General features: G+C 38.3%; 1 long non-coding RNA gene across 1 annotated transcript in view; it reads right to left on the minus strand.

Annotated features, from left to right (window-relative positions):
• The window catches only part of LOC135329176 (uncharacterized), a 55,471-nt gene that overhangs the window by 16,116 nt on the left and 11,773 nt on the right, over positions 1-27,582 (minus strand). Inside the window, exons 6-9 of the long non-coding RNA XR_010390517.1 lie at positions 20,995-21,131; positions 20,690-20,854; positions 10,065-10,209; positions 9,818-9,982 (exon numbers count right to left, since the gene is read on the minus strand). This is a non-coding gene — a long non-coding RNA (uncharacterized LOC135329176). The remainder of the gene's footprint in view (positions 1-9,817; positions 9,983-10,064; positions 10,210-20,689; positions 20,855-20,994; positions 21,132-27,582) is intronic.

The raw sequence follows: 27,582 nt of genomic DNA on the forward strand, positions 1-27,582 counted from the left end.
GAAAAAGAAAAAAAAACCCTCAGAAGGTGGAAGACAAAAACATTTTTGGTGTTTGTCTTTCTGATGAGAAGAAAAAAATTAGAACTGACACATCCATATTAATTTTTTTTAGAGAAGAGTTGTATCATTTTTCTAATTACTTTTCTGAGTACTATTTACAGGCATCCAATGGCCTTTTCAGGAGAAATAAGCACTGAACTCAGAGTTACTCTTACCACCCTTTGTGTTGATTATATCTTCCTTTTTTTACCCTCGTCTGCTTCAAAAAAACAGAAATAGGAAAGAAAAGCAGAGGCACTACTACTTGCACTGCAAGCAGCCTCCAGGAGTGCCGGGCCCGGTGAGCACGCGCGAGCCTGGGGCTTTCGTCAGCCTCCTCCAGCCACACTTCAAAAGCACCCACTTCTGCCTCAGAAGATGACACTGGCTGACACTTTCTTGGGAGCTTGTGACAACTGGAGCAGCTCCAAGAAAAAGGGAGCAAAATACATACTGCCGACCTCCTGTTTCTCACACACCTGGGCTTCAGTAGCTAGCCTCCCTCATGTCTAATAGCACTAGCTCAAGAGAAAATCCTGACCCTAAAATATTTTTTCCCTGGCATTTTTCTCTTCTTTTTAAAGCAGGAAGTTCAAATTTACACTTGGAAAGCACTCGCCTATCCATCCACACCACCTCCCCAAACACAGCTTTCTTAATGAACTGATAATTCACTGTGCCTCTCCCTCTACAGTAATGTCAGTCAGGAAATTGTCACTGTAAACCACCCTAAAATAATCCCCTGCTCACGTTGAGTAATTATTTCCAAAACTGTTCCTGCAGAAAAATATGATCAAATATCAAACAGATACCACATAATTAAGCAGCAAGACACAACAGGGAGTAGAATATAGGTCTAGGTGCTTTATTAAGCATGAGGCTGAAGGCAGAGGTTGTCAAAGCAGAAAGAAGTGCATTATATTGCACAGCCTGTAACATAAAGCTGTTTCCTAGGGTAACACATTCTGCACCTGTTGAGGTTTTGCCACCCACTGTGTCCACTTGAATTGGCTTTCTTCATTTCCATGACCTTCTTTTCTACTCTACTAGCTCGACTTCCTCTCCAACTAACATGTTAAACTTCCAATTTTCAGCATCAGAGCTGACAAGATATTTAGAAGCCAAAGCCACAAAAGACAAGACAAATCCGGAATAGCAGTTCTGGGAAGGGCAAGTGAAAACGCTGATGGAACACGCGAGGCAGTTCCCCAGGCACACTGAGTCGCTGTCAGCTACCTGAGCTCTCAGAAACACCTATCCTTTCAAGATGTCAATTGTAGCAGCATGGCCAATTTTGACTACTGTCCAAATATAAAATACTAAATTTGAGAGATTGAGGAAGGACTTATAATAGGAGGAACACAAAGAGAAGCCATTTGTGGACTTATCTGATCAGTGAACTTCACACATTCATTTTCTAGCAGACAGGCTTAGAAATTCAGGAGCCAGTATATGCGTGGCCAACTCTCAGTAAGATACTCAGAGACACAAATGAGACAATATGTGAACTGAATTGTTTCTCCACCAGAAAAGAGCTGGCAAAAGTGCTAGGAGAACAGAGGATGAGGGCAGATGGTCACTCAGAAAATCTAAAACCAAACATGCAAATAAAGAGAGTCTCCAATGGACCACGATAGATTAAGTCGAAACAACCCAGCTATTTTCTTGGTTATCTGCTTTCATTTTTTTGTTTGAAAAATGAGTTAAACTTTAGTCTGCAAGAGGAAAACAACAACAAAAAGAGGAGTGGTTTGATTCCTTGTCTGGACATATCGTTCTGGCAAGATGAATGCTTTCTAAACGTGAAGCAGATATGAACCACCGTTTCCAGGAGTGGTCTTTTCTCTTCCTCTGTTCATGAAACAGAGCTATATTATGGAAAATTACAAAGGCATTTTTCATTAAACACTATCACTCCACAACATGTGCCAGGAGCCCTGGGAATTCACGTCACCAGTGGTATCCAGACAACTCTCATAAACTAGATGTCTGTGGCTAGTCTGAGTTATGACAGTAGGAGAACACTGGATGATCCTATTGAAGAATCTCAATCCAAAGACTGTACTGAGAATAAGTTAGGTTTATACTGCATCATCTCCCATTTTCATTATGTCACACAATGGATTTACAGGCTCTTGGACTCCACTGTCTGTTCTTTTTTCAGTTTCTGTCACTGGAATGAGACATCAAAAATGTTATGCCAAGTGTAGTCTGTGAAAAACAGTAATACACTGAACTCCTTCCTGTTTTATAAGTCAATTTGCCAGGCACTCCAGTGTTTTCCTACAGGCTGCTGCAGCTGTAAAAGAGAACAACAAAAGTAGTTGGCCAGTCTTATCACAGGCCAAACTGTTGCATGACAAACATCTTCCCCAGAATAAATGTTATTAGTAGGCATAACTTTGTGACAAAAACTGCAAAACCAGGCAGCAAGAAATGGTGCAAACATAACACATTTCCATTATAATGTCAGCACTGTATTTATGAGACATTTTAAAAACATTATATATATTTAATATTACATATATGCATGTGTATATGCAAACATTATATTATTATTCATTATACATTATTATATATTATATGTGTGTGTACTTTTATACACACACACACACACACAGAGTTCCTTCTATGCTAGGAAAGTCAAAATTTCTTGCTACCTTAGCTGAGGAGAGATGAGGACAGACCATATGGCAGTGGTAGTAGAGGAGAGTCCTCTGCCAATGGACTAAGACAAAGTGAGGACAAAATAAGACTTACTTGCTTGGGCCTAAGGTACATAATCACTCCTGTGGGCAGTATCTAGTATGGAGACACTGTTACGGTTGAAAGGGGAATAGCAGTTACCTCAGCTCACACAATTCCTATACAGGGTCTCACTGATCATGTTTCGCAAAGGAAGGCTAGAATTTATCCTACATAGAAAAAAGGCAATGCCACTCTACCCCAAACTTCTAGCAGCAGAAACTGAAACCAGAATTATATTCTTACATTTGCAGAGACATTAAAAAAAAAAAAAAAAAAGGAAAATAGAAATCAAAAGAAGTCCAGAAACAATTGCCAGGAGTTTTGTGTTTGTTTGGTTGGTTGATGGTGGTCTGTGCCTAATAAACAAGATATCCTCCTAAGCTATCCAATTAAATTGAAACAAAACAAAGAACCAAAATCCATCCACCACCCTCCCCACCTTGGCATCCACAAGAAAACTTTGATCTGTCACACTGGCCGTAAAACCAGCGAAACACCCGTCCAAAAACATTCCTATCACTCCACTGCGTCACTTAAACTCAGCTAGTTAAACTCCACTCAAGTAATCAGTTACCATTTATTGGTCCATTTATCTCCTAGCCTCTGTAGTACACGATGTCTACAATCAAATATAAAAATAAAACTCTGTAACCCAGTAAGACCAATGCAAACACTGCTAGGAAGGAACTGTGCTACAGGAAGGTCAAGTAAAACAGCATTTGGAGTCAAGTGGCAGTCAAAAACCTGCCATATCGTGCTGCCATTACAAGGGTTTATGTTCTCCATTACACTGAAATATAACTAGAGTTGCTCTGGAATTTCTCCTCATTTAGACTAGAGTAAATCAGCATAGGTTTTGGATCATAGGAATTAAGTTCATTGATGACTGAGCTTAGTCACATCACAGAGGGATATTTGTGTAGTCTTTAATCAGAGAATGCTTGGTTCTTTCTTTATACATAAGCTCCAGATCTTAGGGGATACAATTTTCTATTCTGTCAGTGAATCACGGCTTGAAGTTTGCTTAATTCTACCACAGCATGCATCTCATGTAATGGTCTCCCCTGCAGGCAAAATTTCTACCCAAAGTAGTAGGCTATTTCAGAAAGAAACCACTCTTATTTGCTTGAATTAGTTGGTATGGTACTTAAATAGCAAGACTCACCTAGTGATTTCTTGAAATGCTTGTTTTCAAATGCTTTAGATCATTTTTGGTTTTGTTAAAGTTAGAAAAAGGTTAGGTGAACAAGGAACACATAAGTTTTAGAATGGATTCACATCAATCAGATATTTAAATTGGGGACATGTTAAACAACACACATATGAGGCACACATATTAAAAACCAGATCACCAACTGATATTTCTAGGACTACTAGTACTATTTTAGTCAGGTACAGAGGCATCCAAGCGAGGGAAAAATCAAAAATAATCCAAAGGACAAAGGGACTGTGTAAATCTTCAGATGGCTTTGACATTTAAGCGTATTAGTTTTCAGATAAGCCATGGACTTTGGACACGACATCCGATAGGAGAAGGAAGAGAACTCAACAATGGAAGAGAAGAATTAGTAATGCATTAAGCAGCTCTGTTCCAGCCTGATGCAATCATGCATTTTTACTGGCCACCTGGCATCAGGTTAATATGAGAGGGCATCAAATGAGAAAACTGAAAAGCTCACATCTATGAATGTGCATGGCCTTAATGAAAAAGTAGAGCGAAAAACAATGTCCTGCATCAATGTTCAATAGTTACTGGAAATACATTACTTTGACATGCAGTTTCATAGGGCTTATATATCACAACTCTTCACAAATCTAAGTGTTTCCACTACCAGAGGGATTTCATTCAAAGATCATTCATCCTTGCATTCTTCATGCCATTCCCTGGCACAGCACATTGTCTTTCAGTTAGGCCAAACACTTCAATATCCTGAAACCAATGAGAACCTAGAAATATTTGATCTTCTGCATATATTCCCTGAGCATCTCAAACTATCAAGTGTTTTCAGTCCTAGAGCAGCAAGAAGATTTTATATAGCAGATAGTCTAGATTTTACATAGCAAATGAGTAGGTAAAAGCGCTGGTAGAGCTCTGGATTTGACTCCCAAATCTCCCCTCACTACAGAGTGCTCTAGTGACCAAACCATGTCTTTGATGAAAAGAGCTAAGTGGCTGTACAATGCTGAAGATCTCAAACAGATCTCTGCCATCGTTAGCCATATTTTGGAAAGAAAGATTTATGTCTCTGAAATCTCTCCCTCCCTCATCTCCACTGCGGCCCATGGAGAGGCATCCTAGCTGAAGAGTCAGGATTCAATTACGGGACTATCCCTAATGTGGCAAAGCCCTTTATTTGTCCTAAATGACCTTCAAAACTCTAAGTTAGTCTCAGACTCTTAGGCTATAAGCGCATGTTCAAAGCCAGAAGCCTGCAAATGCAGTTCCAGTGTGACTTCCATCTGGATGATATGGCACATGAACAGGAGAGGTATCCTGAATCCCCAGCTGTAAGGAGAACCCCCCACTTCAGACCTGGCTGACAGCGTGGTGGTAGAACTCGTTGGGGGCAGCAGTGTTGTCCTCTGCCTGTGAAGCTGTCCTTGTCCCCTTCCCCCCCTTGGCACTCAGGAGCACATGGGGGGTGTCTGAAGATTTGCAGCCCTTGGGATATTCAGCAGCAACAGCTGTTCGCTTAGAAAGACTGATTACCTCGCTCCATTGCCAATGAAGCTGGCTAGGTACATACATCCCAGTATTTCTAGTCCTGTGGTCAGCACAAAGTCCACTGGTTTATGCAATTTGCACCTACTACATAGCCTTGTCCACTGTCTCAGTGAAAGCTGATAAGCTTTACTTAAACAGAAGCCAGGGCTAATATTTTCAAAAGCAGGTTCCTGCTTTTTCACCTTTCTCATTACATGTATGAAAACTCAGTTGATTGTTAGGTGGGAAAAGAAAGCTCTTACCTTCACTCTCTCAGTTTCCGGTCTTCAAGTCAGCTATGCAAAACCAAACATAAGAAGAATGTACCAAGTTTGCTAATCAGCACTGACCTGTTTTTCTCTCTGACCCTTTCTTTATTTTCCAGTGACTGACTTCCCTGGTAGTCCTAATGACATTTAGAACCAGATTTTTAATTAAGGTACCTAATAAGCAGATAGGCAATTGGGACTTTCAGAGTCACCTCATAGGCGAGGTGTATGAGCTCTACCTGTGGGGTATATGACTGCTTTTAAAAATCCACCAGGCATGTATCTGCAGCTTTAAGCATTTAATGCCCTCAAAAATAATCTCACCCTCAGATTCTAAACATTCTAAAAATACTTTTTTTATAAATGTAAGCTATGCATATATACAGAGGGAATATTGTAGAGCTTTTCCAAACAAGAACCACAAACACCAGAAAAAAAAAAAAAGACAAAATACAATCCGTTAAACCTCATAAAATTTCTAAGGAAATTAACTGTCCTGTAATCCCGCTGGTAGAAAAACGAGTGCCAGTTGCAAGCAGTATTCCAAAGCACAGTAGCAAGAGTAATTGGCCTCCCCCTCCATCCCAAAGTTCTTGACCTTTTGCTCCTCATTAGGGACATAAAACATAGGGAAAACAGTTACGTTTGTCATATTTCTTGTAAAATTATACGAGTAGAAACTGAAATGGCTCGGAGTCAGTAAAGTGAATTGGAAAGGCTCCCTGTAGGGAAATGGCTAAGAAAAAAATTCTTTAAATCCCCTTTAAGTAATTCTAGCAATAGTTACGGCACATGCACTTGTGCGATGTACTTCAAAGTATTAAAATTTTAACAAAGTGAAATAATAAACAAAGCTATAAAATTTAAAGATGGTAACACATGTGTTACTACTCTGGTATTTAAACCACAGATCCTGGTGAAAACAACAGCCATCATGCAAGCACCTGATTTTAGAGACTTTCTGATCCCTACTTTTCTCTCTACAGTTCACGACAGTGCAAATGAGCAAAACTGGCTAAAGAGCTCTCATTAACAGTTAGGACTGTGCAGTCAGAGCATTTCATCCCTACACATTGTTACTCAGGGGCCTGGTCCTTCTGATTTCAGTGATATCGTTCATTTAAACTCAGGATCACATGAAGGACAATATCCTACCAGGAAAGTCCTACTTCTATTTGCAAAACTCTGTAATGTTCTCATAACAGATGATGTTTCTATTAACTTCAAGCCATAGGATTTTCAGAGTCCAATAACCCTGGGCAACATATGACAGCATATTCCAGGCATATGTAGTAATATATGTACATTAATAATTGTATTAATGTTGCCTCAGATGAAAGTGTAAGAAAGTAATATTGATCATAATAATTTAGTTAATTCAACATTTAACATTAAAATAATTGATGTGTCAACACAGAAGTACTGCACTTCCAAAATTACAATACATCTCTTGATGGTGAATGAGCGCATGAATCTCATGCTGTAAATCAATAATGCAACAAGCATCTTAGTTGCTATAAAGGAATTTCAGCGAGAACTCCAGTCAGGGATATAAGAGTTATTGCCATTTCAATCTACCACTCTTGAGTAAGTTTCAATAGCCAGTCAGCTTCTCTGTCTTTGGAAGCTTAAGTAATAAGGCAAGCAAAAATAACTGAACATGCACCTTTTCTGCACATGCCAAATACTACTTCCACAAACATAATCTTAGTCACAGGGAAGGATAACATACAGTTACTTAGGAGGGAATGTGGGAGACAATTTTTCAAGAAAAGGTAGTGATCAATGATGTCGTCTCATGCAAAGTGTCAAAATACTTCGAAAACATGCACAAAGACCTAAGCACAATTGTGATCTGTATCGGATGCATAGTAGCAGATTCCTCACCCTTACTTTTTTATTTCGTACTATTTCTTTATTTTCTTATATTCAGTTTCCTGCCCTGTTATTTCAGGGTAGAAATTGCATGGTGCCTTCTCTTATAAAAGAGTTTACATTTTAAGGAATGGGAAAAAACGGGGCAAACTAAAAAAGTAATCACTTTTTCTTTTTTAGCAGATTTATTTTCATCCATCATGTTTCCTCACAAAATGCCTCATTTCTGTCTCCTGCCCACTGCCATGCATAAAGTGACTTATGCAATGAATCAGCAGCACAAATTTTGTACTTTAAAATCTGGCACATTTGAAATTTCACAAGGAAATTCTATGGCAGACACATTTGGTAATTATGATTTTGGAATGAAACTAGAGAGAGAGAACAGAAATTATCTCATTTTATTGCAACCTGTTCTCTCATTCACAGATGAGGCTATTTATGTATTTATGGTGAACAAAGGGAGTTTAATCTTTAGAGTCATATTTTTGCTTGTGAAAACTTACCTCCATTTCTTTGAGAAGCCAGGCAGTTGCAAATGTTGATCAAACAAATACAAAATGACCAAAGGACCTATTATACTTCTTTCCAAAAATGATTTTTCAACAAACTTTGCTATCCAGGTTTTTAGCTAGTTTTGAGAAACCTATCAGTTTAAAGGTGTAGAGATCTTTCCAGAATACATCTCTTGACATTTGGACATTTATTTATTTATTATTAATTTATTAATTTACTTAACTTTTTCACTTTCTGATTATGAAATTCAACTCTTTCACATCAAGAGTTTTAGGACCTATTTCAATAGCCCATGTTAAAATACATTATAAAGCTGTTGCGTACAGACATTTTCAAATATAAAGCTATAAACACATAAGACTGTGTAGGTAACACAGCCCATATTCTTAAATAGACAGAAGGTCTTTTTGCTACAAGGAAAAACTGTCCCTTCTAACTGCCCTCGTACAGAAAGGACTCAGGGTTCCTGTAGAGTGTGGTTACAGACCTCCCATGTAGCAACATTCTTCTTGTCTAGCCTTGTAATTTTTTTCCAGGTACTCTGTACATTAAGTTATTTTGTTTCAATTGCCCTCAGGGTTTCTGGCCTACTAACTAATAGGAAGCTTGATGCATCATTACTTTAACATGGCGCTATGTGTTAAAGCTGTAGGATTCTCTAGTAAAGAAATTACCGATTCTGTTCTTAATAGATTAATTCTCATAACATTTAGCCACACTTCAGCAAGGCCTTTATAATTTAAATTTTCTTTAGGATAGGTATTTTACTGGATTTCACTCATTTCTATAAAATAAAAGGTAGCTTCAAACACAGTTTACCTGCGTGTACACAAAAAAACATGGAGACAGGAAGAAGCTGTGAATTTGGTTCACAACAAACAGAACATCTAACTATATGTTCATAAATGCCAAGAACAGGTTAGAGTTTTTCAATAGTCTAATTAAACTGAACCAGCATACTAGACCTTCGGTGGGTACAAATCTCACAGTTTATGAAACCTAGGGTCATTTGAAGATCCAAGGTTGTGCCTTGTCTTCCTGCTGCCGAGCCCTGATCAGAACCTACAGCATGGCAGGAGAACCATTTCGCAGTCATTTCCACAGAGCAGAGGCAGGACAGACAAAAGCCTCTGGACTGTATACAAATCTCATTCTGTATGCGTTCTTGTTGCCTTTAAATTCCCAGACTATGTAGTTTCTCTTTATTCTCTCTATTCTTTGTTTAAGTTTTTAATTACCACATCCAGGCTCTCTTCTCACAGCAATACCATCAGGGAGAAGCTATCTTTACTGATAGCCTTTTCTCTCTTCAACTGCATATGTTGAGAGAACAGTTTAGGCCCTCCCTTAGAAAGTGATTATTTTAGCCATCCACCATGTACTTTGATCTATTTGAATTTCACCTAACATCTACCAGTAATTTCCTTATTGACTCGTGTATTTCTACATATGACAGTCTGTCTAAATTTTAAGGATTATAAGCTCCTGAATTGTTTCTACAACTGTAAAGGGTTTTATAGAGCTAACTGTTGGGTTTTAGAATATTTCTATGCTAGCTGCCAAATCTTACAACCTAGAGCCAGAATACAAGAATGACATGGCATTAACACCATGAACAAAGTCTCTGAGTCTCAATTGCAGTCCCTTCTTTCTTTATCATACTTACTCCAACAAGAAACTGGATGTACAGTAAATTCAGTAGTAGAGTCTGTAAAATATTTCTTACTGGCAAAAAGGGAGAACATTCTTGTCTTTAGAATAGATTTCCTCCCCAAAATACTTGTTTACAATATAATTGCTTTCTTCTGTAAACTGCAGCTATTATCTGTGCCTAGGAAGGAAAAAATAGTCGTTTTAGTAGTCGGAAGCACTCGTTACCAAGTACATTAATAACACATTTGATAATTTGATACCACTTTATGCAACATGCTCATAGTGGAGCCCTGCTATGCAGCGTGGTTCAGTGGACTGGAAATCCTGGCTGTGTGCTCGACCTGTTGCAGCTCTTTGGGTAAGGCAGCTTCCCTCCTAGTTTCCTTTTACAGACACCGGCAAGATCTGTGGTGGGCAAAAGCATTTGTTATTATTTAAGTAATTACACAAAAAGATATGACAGTATAAGCTTGGCCCATATGTAAAGGGCCTTATCTTGTCCCAGTGAAATCAATAAAGTTTTGTTACTGAGTTTCTGTAGTCAGGATTGATCTCCAAATGCAACAAATGCATTGAATTAGATTAGTAAATTACTGTTCCCACGACCAAGTTAAAAGACAAATGAGTAGTTGAGTGAGAGTCTGGTAACAATATCACATCACAGGGCTTCCTGGTTATTTTCTTGTGGAATTCACACAGTGGAATTTCAAAGAAAAATTCTCCCCTCAGTACACATGGAAGTTTTATATAAAATACATAAATCCTTTACAAATACAAAGATTGTAAATCTGTCTCATACCAAGGAGCATAAAATGCAAAGTTAAGGACACCCTATTTTGAAGGCTGTGTTAAGATGAACTGATCTTTTCTTGACTGAGAATTTCATATAGTTCTAGCTAACTCTATTAGCACATATAACTGTGCAGGAATTTATTTTAAATATGCTTTTAAAAATTCAGTCTATATCTTGATTAATGCAGCTTTTCTTGATTAATGGAGCATTGCAGCAGATCTCTGTGGGAGCATGCCATGTTAATATGAAGAAGCTTTTAATACAGACCTTTGAGATTTTTCACAATAGATACTCATATATGTCCTAAGTCCTGTGTGATCCATTTATATGCACAGATTAGAAATGACTGCATATCCTTTTTGTAGGGCTGTCTCATGTATCTGTCCCCAGTGACTGCATGGCACAGTCAAGTAGTTCTCAAAATGAAACACTCTGCAGACAAAATGACCTATAACGTAATAGGTTATGTGCTACAGAAGACAGTATATAAATATTTTATAATGTAGAATACATGAAAAAGTATCTTTACTTTTATTTGCTTTCTCATGCCAAGGGCAGAGGCATCTTCACTGGTAAGAATAATGATTCTGCATTGCTTATATATACACAGATATAGATATACATATATAATAAGATATATAGTAAGAGAATGCCATGATTCCTATGTTTATAAAATTTCTCTTATAGTGAACTCATTGGCAAGAAAGCACTTGGCCAATAAGAGCTACACAGTGGATAAATTCTTAATGATGGAAAGTAGGCTAACACTTTGAAATTCTGTTTCCATATGACCTTATTTTTTTCTCCCTTTTCCTTAAACTGCTATATTACCATTTTTCTCCAAAATGGCTACGTAAACTTGAGTCCCACAGAGAAGAGAAGCCAGTGCAAAGCACTTAAATTCCTAAACAAACAGCCTGGACTCAATGTAAAAATGACCTTCCTGCTTCGAGAACTTCTTTGAAAATTCAGCATGACACATATAAAATCTTTATTGTCAGCAGCCAAGCAGTTCAGAGCTAGCTCTGTAATCCCAGTGTGGGACCTAAAGTGCACACAGGAAGCTGGATTCAATTTTTCACTTAATTCCAGAAGTTATCCATTATCCTTCTTTACTGAGTAAAAAGGGTTACTTTTCCTTGGCAAGCTCCTTGGTATGCAGAGCTAAAACTGGGTCTCAGTCACAAAAGACCTGTCAGTAGACATTAAATTATCTGATTACAACGGAACATGTTATTGAACAAGTCATATTTAAACTATGAATGACACAAGTCAAAATCCATTCTCAAAATAACCCTAAATGATACATATACCCCAATATAGCTTCATTGTTTTGCTACTGTCTCATACACGCAGTGTCCAGTATGAGTCATAACTGAGACTTGTGAAATAATACATACATAATTTTTTATGGCTTCATAGGAGATGTGGCTGGAAGCAATGCAAGAAAAATAAATCCACTAAATCAGGATTCATATTTTTTAAAAGACAACAATTTCAGCTCACAGGGTTTTATTCATCAGTAACAACTGCAGTGAAACCTGACACAAAAAGTAGATCTTTAGTACCAATAACATAAAATGTTACCTTGCTAATGAAGATATATTGCTTTATAGATTAGTTGTGCAAAAATGTTTATGTTGGTTTTGTTTCTAGTTGTTGATATGGATGAGCTGTTTAATTTTGCTCCAGTTGCATGCACAAACACATAGAAATGTTGGTTGTAAGGGTCTTCTTACAATTTATGCCTTTTTTCCCCCCAGCTGGGCTCTACTACACTTGGAACAAATTAAGCATAGGCAGAACAAAGCTAATGCCTAGCCTACAGAAAGCCAGTTCACTTTAATGAAGCGTGGGTTTAGCAGAGGTAAGATTGCTAACCTCCTCCTCACTACCTCTATGGCTTCTTTAGCTATGCCTTCTGAAAAAAAGTTTTTAATAATAAATAGATCCATGCTATCGTTCATAATGACTTAACAGCAATAAGCCCCAAATGACAATATAAGCTTACCCAGTGCTCTGATGAACGGAGAGGTATTTCAAAAGGCAGTTCTTTATTATTCGAGTAGAAATGTGTATACACACACACACACACACACACGGTGTGCAGGATTTGACCTTCATAGCTCTTTCAAGTCTTTCAACACTTCCTCACTGTGGAACATTCAGCACTACTCCATCAAAGCCAATAACCACTGGCCAGTCTCCTGCTGTACTGACCCTCCTTAGTGCACAGAAAAGACAGTAGAGCGATCTCAAAATCCATAGTCATATGATGCAAGTAGCCTGCTATTACAGAGAACACAGAATTCATCTTCAAAGGGGTTCATTTTCAACTGAGTGTCCATTCCTCGGCATATGTCCTGTCCTACAGCACAAGAACCAGCAGCTCATTATGCCAGTTTTATGACATATGTTAAAAAATATGTTTATGTTAAAAATACATACATATCTAAATATAGATATGTTCAACCCAGGTTGCAGTCCTTCCAAACTCTACTGCAGCATCAGATACCCACAGGGGAGCTGAAGGTGCCCAGAGAATGCAAATCACGACCATCCTGCTGAGGTCCATTTCATTAGGGCAGCCCTTTGAAGGAATTGATCCCTAGACACTTGCCTGTACTCTTTATGAAAAAACTACCTATAATAAGCCTGCAACTTATGATTGCCTATTCTAACGCTGCTTCTCCAAGAGCAAGTTGCACAAACTTAGGCACTGGAAATAGGGAGGAATGCCTAATCTTAAAAGAGTATGAATGAAAAGATGTTAATATACACATCACTTCTAAAATTGGTTTTGGTGGGTTTTTTTTAGATTGGTTTATTATATTGATATGGACCAGATGCAAAGACCACAGCGTGATCCAGCTCTGATCCTCTGAAGTTCTGGAGGTGTGCAGATTCAGGCTTTGGTTCTGTCTAACTTCTAGAAGAAAATATCAGGAGACTTTTCTTCAATTAAGAGCAGTTGTGTCTACTACTATCATCAATGACAAATTAAGAGGTTTGTACATTTTAGAGCTGAAAAAAATCAGTAAAAATTAGCTTTGTTCAATACTTTATTTTTAACATTTTTTTATTGAAATCCACAGAGGAAATAAAAGAAAGAATAGCTTTTAATTATAATATGTTTTCTTGCATGCTGGCCACTTCTGATTTTGCTGCCTGCGGGCTATCTGGGAACTAGCAGGAGAGAATATCCTACATTCCAAGTCAAAACCAAAAAAACTAGAGCTCAGTGCAAGACTTCATTGTACAAACCATTCAGTGTACCAAACTGCAGTGCATAAGCAGAGTTTCCCACTACAGTATTGTGTCTGTTTCCTCTGTTTTTATTTAAAAGCATATGCATTGCTCCATAACTATGCACAGAACTGCTCTAGGAAAATATGCTCTGCTCATTGCTCACTGTTTCTGTCTACAGTAGAACTCTGCAACAAACAGGAACATATTTCTCCATTTTGGCCTTTTCCAGATGAATCCAAAGATTTTATCTCTCATTCAGTTTGTCAGTCACAGACCAAAATATAAGCATAAAGGGGAACAGTACAGAGACTTCTCCAGGCCATTTCAGCCACTACAGTACTTTAAAAAGCAGGGCAGGCTACCTGTCTTGTCACTATCTTCCGATACTTGCCTAACCTTTAAGGCCTCCATTCCTCTCATCCCAGATGATTTGCTCCAGGTTTTACTAGTGTCTCTATATGAAATTTTCTTAATATTTAATCAGAAGACTTCCCGTAGCAATTTAAGTTGCTGTTTTCTTATTCTGTCCACACAAACACCTTCCTCCCTCCCTTTCTTCCTTCCCTGCCTGCCTGCCTTCCACAGCTTTCTAAGCATTTGGAAACATGCTGCCTCTTCTCACATTCTCTCCTGTAGGTTAAACAAATCCCTGTCTTTCAGTCTTCTGTCATGATTACCCTAGCCCCATCCTCCAGGCTTTCTCAGGTTGTCCCATGTTCTTCTTCAAGTACAGTGTCCCAGAACAGACCTTGCCAGCCCAGAGTCAATCAGATGGATTATGTCATTTGTCTTGAAGGATATCGCTATTTACACAACTCAGTAGACTACTGCCAATTTGACAAAAGCACGAACATTGTCTGGCCACAGTTAGCTGCTGTCAACTTCAACACACAAAATATTTTCTGAACGGCCACATGGTATTGCACACCACATTTTAGCACCTGATTCTTCCTGCCTAAGTGTAATATCTTTGCACTTACCCATATTTTACTCTATCTCACTCTTTTCAGTATCTCTGCTCTCAGATCACTTTAAGATCACTTTGAAGCCTATCAAGACCTCCAAAGTACGCTCTGGAGTACTGGAGTACTTGCTCCAAAGTTCCAAGTCATCTGCCACTTAATCTGCCATGAAGTCAACACTCCGTTCAATCATCAACAAAACAAATGAAATGAACCCAGAAAATCAGACAGAACATTATAAAACATATTAATACTGTGACAGTAAGTCGCTGGTTACTACTATGTATGATATAACTATCCAACCAATTTTGTATTCATCCCATAATAGTCTATCATGACTCTGTTTCTCTAGCTTGCTTTGGAGGGCATCACGACAGACAAAGACCTCACCAAAGCCAAGATATATGACATCTTATGCACGTAGGCGTGGTACCTTTGGGAAGGATTCGACAACCTTAAATCTCAGCTGGCTTTTACATAATTTTTTTCAAGAGTTTACAAATATTCCATTTTATTATTAGTTTTATTATGTTTGAAGGAATTGCCATTAAGCTGACCATTCTAAAATCCCCCTGAATTTTCTCCCTTCTTCCCCGTTTCAAAGATGGGCATCAAATTTGCTTTTTTCCATTTTTCCATGTGATCATTTCATCCTTACTCCATACTGAGTTCTAAGAACAACTACTAGCAGCTCTGACATTAATTCATCTAAGCCTCAACATACTCTAGGATCACTTCAAATACATTTGAATAAATGGGCTTGTATTCTAAGAGGAACTATTTATTTTGGTATTATTGAAAATCTAACTATACATGTAAGTATCTTTTACAAGTCTGACCCAAGAACTAAATCAAAACTGTTAGAACACACCTTCTTCCTCCTCACCTGAAGTTCAGAGACACAAACCAAAGGTGAAAACACTGTGAATAAAACTGTAGACAGGACTGTGTTTAGTTTAGTTGGGAGGCAGCAAAGTGCAGAAAAGCTAGCAATCTGCTTGCAAGATGAATGCATGTTCACCTTGATGGTACTAATGTATTGCTTTGTAGAAAAGGCTTTAATAGAGATAGGAATAAAATTGATAGAAACAATCTTTCTGTTCAAAACAAAGAAATTTTAGAGAGAAATCAATACAGAAAAGGTCATGGTTTCTCAAATATTTGAGTGAACATGTATCATGTTGCAAGTATCATACAACTTCAGTATTAGACTAAATTTCAACAAGGATGGAGGAGGCTGAGGGAGGCTGTTCTGTCCAAGTCTACACAGAAATGTCTGCTTAAAAAAAAAGTCCTTGAATCTCACTGATGAAGAAGCAACTGTCAGCCTTAATTATCCACTCCAGTCATTAGTCTATTAACACAAAGGCAAAACATTTACATTAATATTTATCTCCTTTTTATTGTATGGCGTGGGAATCCATAATGATGTATTTGAAACATGTCAATAATATATTAACCTAAATCCATAAGTCGGTCTCCAGGTACACAGTACAAGTCCTCAAGAGGTTAGTTATACCATAACAGCTAACTCTATAGGAGCTACTTTAAATATCTATGCAGGTTATTAAATGCCACCCTGTCTATACTACTTTAATCTTAAAGTGAAACAGTCAGGACCTTTTCCCCTGAACAAGAAATAGCTGGCTAAAAATTTGTTTTCATTCCAGAAGCGAGGAATTTTTTAAAACACCCTGTAAAATAAAATTCATTATGCTAAAAAAAAAATATAGAGTAAACCAACTTCCAAAAATGTTTGAAATATTTTCCTCAGAAATTTTTTTTTATATAGCTCTGGGTCCAACACATGATCTGGTCCAACACAAAAAAGATTTTTCAGAGAAAGCTTTGACAGAAATTAACAGTATGTTCTCTTTAAAAAAATCTATGTAGACCTATAGTAGAAATCTAATTATTTGACTCATTCAACAGGATGAATAAAAACTGTAATTTCCTATACGCTTCTTCCTAAGAAACCCCATCTCCTCTTACCTCTCACACAGTTCCTCAGAGATCAAGCTATGTACAACTCCACATGGGCTGGATTTCCAAACCGGTAGTCTTTTTTCTCTGAAAACATTCCTAATGTAGAAGATGGTCTTGCAAAATATATTTCTTAGAGAAATAGCCTAGAAGAATGCAGTATCACTGGCAGATATACTATTAAGGCATTACTACAGTAGAATTAGCATTATAGGTTCTTAAAATAAGACAAAAAAAAGTTAACTGGAACACATCATTCCATGTGCATTCCACTTTGCAGGTTTTAGGGCCTCATGTTAAATAGTCCCTATAAACCAGTGTAAAACTACTCTCTTATCCCTTACTTCCAGAGATGTTGATAAACCTACAATATGCATATTTATCATGTTACTTTTTAGCTATCAGTCATATTTTAAGCTCAAAAGATTTACCTTTGCATTAGAGATGATACTTAAATGGGAATTAGCAGTGGGAAAATGCTTGAAGCTCTGATCTCCTCTCTTTTAAAGACATCAGAAAATTAATTATTTTCCCTGATATCAATGGGGCATTAAATCTGTAACTAATTCCATATGTGTGAAAGCGGTAAGGATTATAAGTGTATAAGATTGTTGTAGAATAAATCAAAACCATAGCAAATTGTGCAAGGTTGCTGAAGTGAGCCACTCTAGGCAATCAGGATATGAAAATTAAATCAATTTATGGGAGGACAAACCATGCTCTCCCTCTAAATATTAATTATTTTCAGTACACTGGTACCTGAATCATTCAACCCCTTTGTTCATGAAACTATACACACACACACAAACACATATATATATAAAAGGACAGTTCTTGACCCAAAGGACAAATACACTAACTGAATCCTTTTGTTTAATTTTTTGAACACTCAAAACACTGTTTGAAAAGTCAACACTTACTTTACTGGGTACATGTTCACTGGGAAGAGGGATTTGTATATGTATTTCTAATCAAACACAAACATAAGTGCGCCCAAATCTAGGGTTATACCCGCTAGATCATGTTGCTCTTGTTTGATTTTCTCCGTAATAAAAGTGAAATAATTACACCTAAACAATTGCTGCAATAAGACCACAGTAGTTAGTTAGCTTTATATTTATCTTTTTAAAAAGACTGTCATGATACGAGAAATGAAGTAAAGGAGAAAATGCTCCAATGCTTAATTTACCTGTTAAAACTTTTTTCTGTGATCAGCAGAACTAGTTTTGATACCACTGGCCCCCACTACCAAAGGCAAATTTTGCAAAAGCAAATAAGGTATATGCTACTGGAAAACCTGAAACAGTCAATCTTCTGTGTAATCTACCATACCATATACCACCGATAGGGGTAAAGACTGCAAGATCTGCCTCCTCTTCTTGTCCACTTCTCTGTGCCCGCACCTTGTATAGTCCCTAAGGACACGGCTACTACAGTGCGGTACGCCGAGGCTTCTGCCCAGCACGACACACAGCCAGCCATGCCTTTCCTTTGCTCCTCTTGCCTCAGTTTTCTTTTCCTGAACTGTGCACAAGACAGGATAATTGCACTCTCTGGGATGGATCCGCAATGGATCGATATCAGTGCATACCTACCAAAAACCATGGACATGGGCTCAGCATAGGCTGAGCAGCTAACTTCTGTCTTTAACCAGCCATGTGGTAAAAAACACGGATTCTAGGTTTGTGGTGCTGCGAGGTCGATGGAGCAGGCCTCTCTTTAGAACAGTCTGACAAATTTCTTTAGCTGTCTTCTGGCAAGCTGCAGCTCTGTGAATCAAGTAACTGAGGAAGGCTCATAAAAATGAGTAAACAAACATAAAAGGCTGGCCCTGAGTGCTATTGTATTTCAGAACTGGCTCAGTGCTCTTGTTAAAGGGCTGCTACAGACATATACAAAGAATCATATGAATAATGTTGGAGCCATCTACCTACAGCACAGAAATGTGATCTTTTCTGTTCAAATGTGGTTGAAATTTGTTAGAACTGGAAAATAGATTATTCTTTCCTTAAAAGGGCATCATTCTCGTGCTCACTGCCTTTTTTTCAATACAGGGCTGGGAGGGGAAAAAAAACCCTAAAAATCTATTCAGTCCTTGCTGACTTAATAGCTTTAACATATTCTTTTCTGATGAAGATGAAAAACTTGGACTTGTAAAAACTGATCACAAAAAAGAAAAGAGATGCTTTAAACAACAAGGGGAAAAAGAAAGTATGGGAGGCAGCTTAATGCCTCAACATCAGTTAACAATACAAAAGTCTGAAGTCTTTAACTCATTAATTTGAAAGGGCTTGGCTCCAGCTCTTTATTTTAGCTTTTCATTTTTGTTTGTTTGTTTTTCCAAACCCAAAGGAAATCTGGACTGTAGATGATTGCTTTGAAAACAAAGCAGTATACAACTCTGGCAGAGAGATTCTCTTCAGAGGAGATCACTTGAGGAATAAAACAAGCTTTATATTAACAATCAGTTGCAACAGTGACAGGCCTCAGGGTTTGGTGACACAGCCTCACATTAATTATTTGCTAAAGGAACGGGATCGTGTGCATTATAACATGAGGATAAATATTAGGATAAGTAGTTTAAAGAGGTTAGACTAAAAGAAAACCCTTTTTGACATCAATAGTGAGAAATCTGGTGAGGTTAAACACATAAAGTTGAAACTAATACACATACACACACAAAATCCTTTTCTAATTACTATGAACCTCTGGCTCTGGATCTGCTCACAGTAGTGTGGTAGAGATAAGGCGCTGTTAATGTCCACAACTAAATAGGGTTTTTTTTTAATATATTGAGAAGGATTAGTACATTTGAAGTAGCAACACTAGTTGACTGCCAATTTAGAGCACACTGAGTTGTGCTATGTTTTGCTACAACTACAAACCAATTTCAAGCTAATCCCCACAGGGACTGGACCTGAACTAGTGAACCAGTGCTGATCAAACAGGATCTTTATGGACCATGAACACTTCACTCAACCAGTTGTAGATGTCTGATCATTTAGAAAATGTTCAATGAGATACGCTGTGAGCTAGAACTACGTCATGTGGGAGGGCTCTCGTGGGACACATCGAATGATCCTGCTGGAGTGCTCTGCTAACAAGCCGCACATTAGGTGAGTGACTACAGTGAATTTGGTTCATCAGAAGAAGCAGCAGGATTTCAATTGCACTCTATGATCCAGATGGAGAAATCAGCCCATTTTCCCTTTAGTTACCATATCAGCCTCTGACAACCAAGGGCTTAATTATGTTATCACCTGCTCTAATGTGGCTGGTTAGCCAGAACTGTCTTACATTATGGTTTAGTCTTAATAAATACATCACAGTTTTACAAGGGGAAAATAGGTTTTTCTGAGATCAGGAGTTCTGCTTTTTCAGCCGAATGGAAATTAGTCTGAACAGGCTTGCCAGAGGCCTGTACTTATTGTATCTCCTGGAAATTCCTCAGCTAGAGGAATTTCTTTCACTATTTAAAGTACAGTCTCCTATTAAAACATGCATTTGTAAATGGCATGATTTATCTTAATTTTCCAGTTGAATTTATTTTGAAAAGCAGCTAAAATAATGCATTCTCCTGTGGATTAAGAAAAAATAATTGTAGAGTGGGCTGGGAGGAAACAGGATCTCTGTCACTGTCTGCAGCTTGATGAAAATATAAAATCAAAGTGCCAGAAAAGATGCTTAGCACTATATTTTAACTGTTTTATTTGCTGAAGTCTTCAGTCCTTCAGTCCCTTCAGTTTTTTTGTCTTCTGCTATCCTAGAGTGAAGCAGTCCTAACTTGCACAAACCTCTGTGCAATTACAAGTCTTGCCTCTGCATTTTGGGAGGCTCAGGGGAAGCCTCAAGCCAAGTTTGCCTGATAACGGAAACACAAAACATTTAAAATTCTTACCGCAGCAGAAAAAAAATCATCCTAGAAGATTTCCCATACAAGAGAGAGGAGAAGGAACAAACATCAACCAGCTACAGAGTTTCCTCTTCAAGTCAGCAGCTGCTTTGCTTTGTGAATCTCCCAGAAAAGCAGGATGCAGAGAGACGTCCACGTAACAGAGCAATTCTGTTCAGCAAAGAACAGGCGGAGAGACTGTCAGACCCTCACAAGAAGGCTCAGTGCAAGAGCTGGTATCAGAAAGCCTTACAGAGAGAGGGGATTAAAAAACTGAGATCAGGTCAAGATCAGGTATAATTAATACTTACGATATATGTTTAGATCTGCAGCCAAGCTTCCAGAACCCAATTAGATCTAATGTTCTCAGGCACAGGTTAGGTGACATAAATCCTACATATAGTGTACAACTCCCTCTAAAAAGCTTTACCTGGGGCCAAGGGCAACTCTGCAGAAAAAATAAATAAGTAAATAAAACTCAGTAAAATGTAAGTACATCTCCCACTGAATTTTTTCTTCTGTCACACTCAGAAAACATTCAGGAACCTGGACAAAAACAAACCTTCCATGACTGAGGAGACAGGATGCTCTGACTTCTATGGATTTTTAAAACTAGCTAATAGATTCAAGGAAAAATTAATATAGCATTTCAAACACTCCAGGTGACCTGTGCCAAATGCAGCAGCTGGTATTAATAGAGTAAATTACATGATCATATTAAAGATGAATGGCACAGCTTTACAAAAATAAATTTCTAAAACTGTTTAGAATTCAAATCAACTATAACAGGATTGGACTTAACAGATACAAATGAATGTAGTTTCAAAGTGCAGAAATGAAAATCAGTCTCCATTTACTTGCCCATCATGACCAGGATTCAGATTTTACTGTGAACCTAGCACAAAGCTGATGGCATTTTCTCAGGGCTTTCAAAAGAACTCCCTACACTGTAATATTTTAAGCACCTACTGGCATGTTGTCACCTGGGAAAAGAGTATATTGAGATCAAGACATAGGTATAGTTTGATCTCACTGGAAACCATAATTTTGTTCTATATAAAGACCTTGGTGCTTTTGCTGTCTGGTAGAAGGAAAATAAAACCTTTCAGGAGGAGGGGGGCAGAGAGGTGAGCAGATTTTCTCAGAACTGGCAGTCGCACAATGCTCACATTTGCCATTGATAGGTTTTTTTCTGAAATAAACACCTGAAGCTATATCTCCATCTCCTTGTGGGAATGCTTTAATCTGTGCTACTGGCTATTTTGACCACTAATCTCTCTCTGCTCCAGAGAATATCTAACCTTGGCCCAAAAGGCCAATGTGTTTCTACAAAATATTCAGATGTTGATGGGAGGGGGAAAAAACTTCCTGGCAAATTTTTCAATGAGTTCTCATTACGGTTCTGCAACCTTTCTGCAATGGAGTATTTGCTTTGACAGTAATAGGATTGCCGGCATCATTAAAGGCTGCAGGAGCTCTCCCTTGGCAGGTGCGGTAAATGAAGAAAATGATTTTCAGAGTATTTGGTTTATAACAGACGGGCTTAATTATAGTTCCAATGAGGCTGAGCTGCACAGATCACGGCGATCAGCATCAGCTGGCATCAGCTCCAGAAAACATAATGTGGTACATTTGAGAGGTACTGAAAGGCGCACTGTGGGCCACAGGATAATAACACGCGGAAGCAGCTTTCACAGACAGCTTCTGAAAAGGAGAGAGGAGACAGCATTTCACTACGTCCATCCCCTGCCTAAGGGCGACTGGAATGAGACTCTGCACTGTAGTGTGCTCGCGTGGTGTCATACAGTGCAGACTAATGCAGCTTTGCACACAGAGTCACACGGTCTAGCGAGTGTTATTACTGCGCTAAACCTAAACCTATGAGAGACGTTGACACACTAAAGAATCAAAGCCAAAACCAGGAGAGCTTGCTCACTAGAATGACGAGGCTGAGAAAGAGGAAAAAGAAATTACGCTCTAGGTGACAGAAAACAATACCTTTCATTTGTTCTAAATCCAACAGAAGGGTGAGTTTTGGGTGAATTACCCTTTTAACCTCTCAGTTTGAAACACATTTTTTTAAGCATACAGAATATGCCGCTTAACTGAGACAGCCCCTTTAATGTCCTGATTCTATGAAGTCTTCCTCTCATTATCAGTCCTATTAAAATCAACGGTTATTCAATTGAGTGATGATGGATGATTAAGAGAACCACAGCCGGACCAAGCCCTTAAAGGAAAGTTTGTCTATGGCTAGTGACTATCAGAGATTGATCTTTATTTAAGACAGGATTTGCACTTATGCATTTGGCCACTGGCCAAACTAGTAAATACAATCTTGAACATTCTTTTTTTGTGGCGCAGGGTTGTTTACTCAGGTATGCATTAGATCTGAAACACCACCAGTATCTGAAGATGGTTATAAACTCTGTTAAGTCCATCTGTAAAGAAGAAATAGATATTAACTGTACTGAATGTAAGTCTGGATTTGTACTTGCAAAACTAGGTCAAGCCGCCACTGCAGTCAGTCAGAATAAGAGTCAGCCTTGCACAGAGTTCTTGCACAGAATCTTCTATTGTTTCAAGCTTTTTCTGTCTGCAGAAGAAAATGCTGAGCCACAGAGACAAACAGTGAGGCATTCAAGCAGCCTGGTGAGGTAGTGATAAGAAATACAGTGAGGAAGGATCCTTTCCTTACCCAGCCCACAAAACAGCTGCAGAGCTGATCCACCGCAACCCCTGGAGACTAGAATAGCCCTCATCCCTTATTCCAAACATCTAACACATAATAATGGGTCTTGGGGCCATGCACTTCCTTCTGTTCCTCTTCGTAAGGTCAGCTTGTATACCAGTGAACGTGTCTTTCACAGGGAATTTGCCTGTAGGAGAACCCATGCAACAGAACAGGACATGGATGCGCACTGCCTGTTTCTCACCAGTCCTCCTTTGAGCACACATTTGAAGACATGCCATTTAGCGATTCCTCTACATACAGTTAAGTGCTAAAACAGTATTTCCTGCCCTGTCCCTGCCAGTGGAACACACAGGCAATGCTGTCAACAGAGCACACACCAATTCTATATGAATTAAAGGAAATCTAAGAGAGGACCTGTAGAAGCAACTAACAACTAATAATAATGGAAAGTAATTAAAGTGGCAATGTGGCCCAAGGTACTCTACAGAGCATTTTGCATCAGATAAAGTAGAATCCAGCCTATGTTTTAAAAGCTTTAACTATTTGACATTGGGATTCCAACCGCTGCCCACTGGAAGTAAAGTTGTAGTGTCTGTCCAGTTCAGAGACCATACCTGGAGCATATCTTCCTAATCTGAACCTCTTGCTGAGAAGAGAGGGACTGGGCAAGGAGATTAGACTCCCTTTCCGTTTTTTGCAGTGATCCCTGCAGTTCAGGGGAAGAAACTTCTGATAGTGCAGTATGCAGTGATTTTCCCATCCCCAAGAGCAGTCTATTTGCAATTACAGCACCCTGATACTTTTAACAAGCACAACAGTCTGATTCAAAAGTTCTTGAAACCAGAGCTCTAATTTAATTTTAGTGGATCAGGTGATTAAAAGAAATTATTCAGCGTAGGCAACATTGGATTAAAAGCAAAACAAGTTTCCTGAAAATGCTTTCTCCTCTTTGTCTCTCTTCCATTTTTTACTTTATTCTATACCCCATCTGCTTCTGAGGACTTAATTTCTGCCTCTCAAGATCTGGAGAGATGGGTATTCACTGGAAGAATTTATACCAGTTCAAGATTCTAAGACCTAATACTGTGGTACAAAAATATAGACAAATTGAATTCACATTGGTAATGGCAATTACACAATTGAATTGTTATATATTTATAGAAGCAGGCTCCAGAAAGTCCCAGCTGAAGCAATATTGACAGCAGCCACAATGGCCTTTATAACTAACTGCGAGCTGCCTTTCCCATGTCAGCTCTGAGTCTGCCTGCACTGTCTTTGGGGTAGGGCAGCCACCTGTTTCTAAAGGACACTGAAGAATAATGTGTAATTCCAGACAAACAAGAAATGCATTTATGCAGCTACATTGTTAGTTTTCCTGTTTGCAGTACAGGTTACTATCCATACTAAAATGTCATTAGGAAAATAGTAATATTTAAGCATGCTCACAAGAGAATCACTTCTACCTGAGACTTTTGACCACTAGACACATTCATGCCATACTCCATAGAACTGCTATGCCTACAACATTTGCTATTTTCTCGCCTACTTCTTCATCTCCACCTCATTTAACCACAGAAGAGTCATACTGTATACCAATAGCCTGTTTCTAGTGGTGGTGTTGCTACAGCACTTACAGCATAAAAATACCATATGGTACATCTACACCAGGAAACTGGGGGTCCTGCACAGACTAACCCCTATAGAAAAGAAACCCAGATCATACTGGAGTCTTAGTACTCTCCCATTAGATAACCAGCTTGGACAATCAGGAAACAAGGATCCTGAATTTACATGCAGCCATTTACTCTGGATTCCTGTATTACCTTCCAAATAAGACAGAACAAAAAGATGAAGAATATGAATTTAACACAATATACCTAACACAGCAGCTGCTGGATGCTGAATTAAGCATCTTGTAATCCCCACCCATAGCCTTGCCTTTAAGAAAATAGTGAAAAGAAAGGAGAAGGTGTCCTTCTGCCTTTGAAGCATATTCTCATCCCTACAGAACAGCTATGACTGACTCATATATCACTCTTTTGTATACCTTACCAAGCCGGGGCTTAGTTGAGCTGTTTCTTTCACAACATACCTGATATCAGCAGCCAGATATAAGCAACAAGTGGAAGTAAGCATAGTATTTCTGCTCCTGCATGCATTTTAGGGTTTCCTTAAATTGCAGATGCTGTTCCCCTAAGAAACAGCCAAATTCAATAGTTCTAGATTTGAATATTCTCATGACTTCTGGTCTTCCTAATTGTATTCAGTGCTCTTGACTCTCATTTAATGAATCATTCTAGACAGGCTTATCCTTCAGACTCACATAGATTTTAATGGAGTGACACACAAAGCAGGTAAAACTTCTGGTTCAGCATGAGTGTTTTACTGAACTGAGGTTAGCTTTCAAACGAAAATCTTTTCACCAAACCTAACTTTGTGGTTTTTTGCACTGCAGTTCCAAAGGCTGCTCTTGATCCCAGAGCAACCAGCATGCGTTTTCACTTATCTCGTAAAATCAGCATGTCCACAAGGCCTTATCACACAGTATTGATTTTAAAAGAAATGTGACAATATCTGTATCTTTGTTCAAAGGCAACATCCAAGTGTTTCAATTAGGATAATGGATACATATTTTTCCTCAGATTCTGAAAGTCCAGATAATTCTTGCCTGACTAATTGGAAGACCTGCAGTTTCTACATGTTTCAGTCTGAAAAAAGTACCTTTCCCAAACACATCTGCAGCATTTTGCCTGTCTGTCTCTTGAAAACAGAATGCTAAAGGTTTGTCTGGGATTCCAGTCTCTCTTCATCATTTAGACTGAAGTCTCCAGGAGTGTGTGGGGTTTTTTTCCTTTTCTTAAAATGCTAGGTTAACATTCCTCCAAACGGGAAAGGAAACAAAATTTGAGTCCTGTACATACTGTATAATTGCTGGGGACTCGGTCAGTCTAGAGAATTTAACAGACCCTGAAGACAGTCAGCATCTTACCAGACTGCACTGTCTGACATCACAAATAATTGTTTAAACTTGAATGTGACTTTAAATTGCCTGAAAGAGACAATAAGTTGTATATTTTACAAACATCAGAAAACCCAACCTTATTCTTGCTTGCTTTTGAAAGAGGCACTAAAATAGAGTAAGAGCAATACATATTGGAATAATTTAACATGGCAATTCAGATGTAATTTCTATGAGGAAGAAAACACAAATAGCTGAACTTTAAGGACAGAAAATTGCCTTGAAGTATAAATAAGAATTTACATTTACATTCTTCTCAGACTCTGTAGGAATGCATGCTCTTTAGAGCCATAATCAGAAGACAAACCAAAAAGCAAATCATTTCTGTAACCAATCGGGAAATTAGAGGGTACACTTTCTTCTTAATCCAAGGTTCATTAATGCTGATTTCTGCCCTCATTCTTCACCAGCCCTAACAAAATGTAAGAAAATGGGGATTATTTGTTGTCACCAAAGTGGGTTGGGAGAAAAAATATCAACTTTTTCCTTGGGTAAGAAATACATTATTTTAAAAGGACTATTTATTTCCCATGTTCTCTGCCTTCAAAGACAGTGGTGTACGGTGAAGGGGACAGAGCTCGGAGAATTACTGCACGTTAGCCATTGGCCTCCAGGAGAGTCTATTCATTTAAATTTTTTTTTATTACTATTATTAAATCATGATTTTAATGGGTTGGAGCATTTACATAGCATTTAGGTCTATCTCACTTCAATTCAACTTTCGTGTTCTGAGGAGAAATGAATTTGTAACTGAGAATATACCAGGATACATTTTCCAAAAGCAAGTGAGTAGTAGTTACTATGATTTCTATTAAAAAGTTAACATTATCATTAACAAAGGAGAAAGGTGCTGGACAGAGAGCAATGAGAGACAGCCTCATATGTATTTTTCTTCTACCACAACCAATATAAACAGCATGGGTATCAATCATCATGCTGAAGTCCCAAAGGAGCTTTTATTCTGCATATCAGTTTGACTCTGCATCATTAAGTTCCATGTTCATTCAAATCTTTCTCCTGATACAATGGAAAACAGTATCGACCAGATGAGATAGTTAAGTTACCACCTCGGTGAGTTCACAAGATCTTATTCCACAACAGACTTCCTGTAGGACTACAGGAAAGCATTTCAGGACGAAACTTTAAAGGTACTAGGCATGTATCACTGGAAATCAGTCATCTATC

Source organism: Dromaius novaehollandiae, chromosome 9 (genome assembly GCF_036370855.1).
Source record: "Dromaius novaehollandiae isolate bDroNov1 chromosome 9, bDroNov1.hap1, whole genome shotgun sequence".
NCBI lineage: Eukaryota > Metazoa > Chordata > Aves > Casuariiformes > Dromaiidae > Dromaius > Dromaius novaehollandiae.